Below are 742 nucleotides of genomic sequence, written 5' to 3'. Positions count from 1 at the left end.
GCCCCTCCCCCTCTAACCGCCTCCTGGATCGCCCCAGCCCCAACTGCTCTGCGTCACCCTTCAGCCCCACCTGGAGGTGAGGGGCCTCCTCGCAGCCACCAGTGAGGGAGAGATTTAACAACACAGGTGAAAAGTTAAATTAGCCCAGCCAAGCAATTTTTAAAAACATGAATGAAAAAGAAGGGAGGGGGCAAATTTTAAGACGCAGTACACGACAATCGAAGGTAAATACAAATGCACACGAAGGAAGGGGAAAGAGCATCTCATATTCTTCCAGAGATGACCGTCCTGAACCGTTCAGTTCAGTTCAGTCCCTCAGTGTCTGACTCTTTGCGACCCCAGCACACCAGGCTCTCTATCCATCACCAACTCCCAGAGTCCACCCAACCCATGTCCATTGTGTCAATGATGCCATCCAACCATCTCATCCTCTGTTGTCACCTTCTCCTGCCCTCAATCTTTCCCAACATCAGGGTCTTTTCCAGTGAGTCAGCTCTTCGCATCAGGTGGCCAAAGTATTGGAGTTTCAGCTTCAACATTAGTCCTTCCAATGAGCACCCAGGACTGATCTCCTTTAGGATGAAGTGGTTGGATCTCCTTGCAGTCCAAGGGACTCTCAAGAGTCTTCTTCAACATCACAGTTCAAAAGCATCAATTCTTCTGCACTATGATTTTTCCAGTAGTCATGTATGGATGTGAGAGTTGGACTGTGAAGAAAGCTGAGCGCCGAAGAATTGATGCT

The 742-nt window shown here is 49.1% G+C and overlaps 1 protein-coding gene across 1 annotated transcript in view; it reads right to left on the bottom strand.

The window, feature by feature from the left end:
• The window catches only part of ZNF316 (zinc finger protein 316), a 40,440-nt gene that overhangs the window by 12,634 nt on the left and 27,064 nt on the right, over positions 1 to 742 (bottom strand). The window lies entirely within an intron of this gene.

The sequence above is a fragment of the Bison bison genome, unplaced genomic scaffold (genome assembly GCF_000754665.1).
Source record: "Bison bison bison isolate TAMUID 2011002044 unplaced genomic scaffold, Bison_UMD1.0 scf7180017864223, whole genome shotgun sequence".
NCBI lineage: Eukaryota > Metazoa > Chordata > Mammalia > Artiodactyla > Bovidae > Bison > Bison bison.
This window is presented reverse-complemented; position numbering and strand designations above follow the sequence as displayed.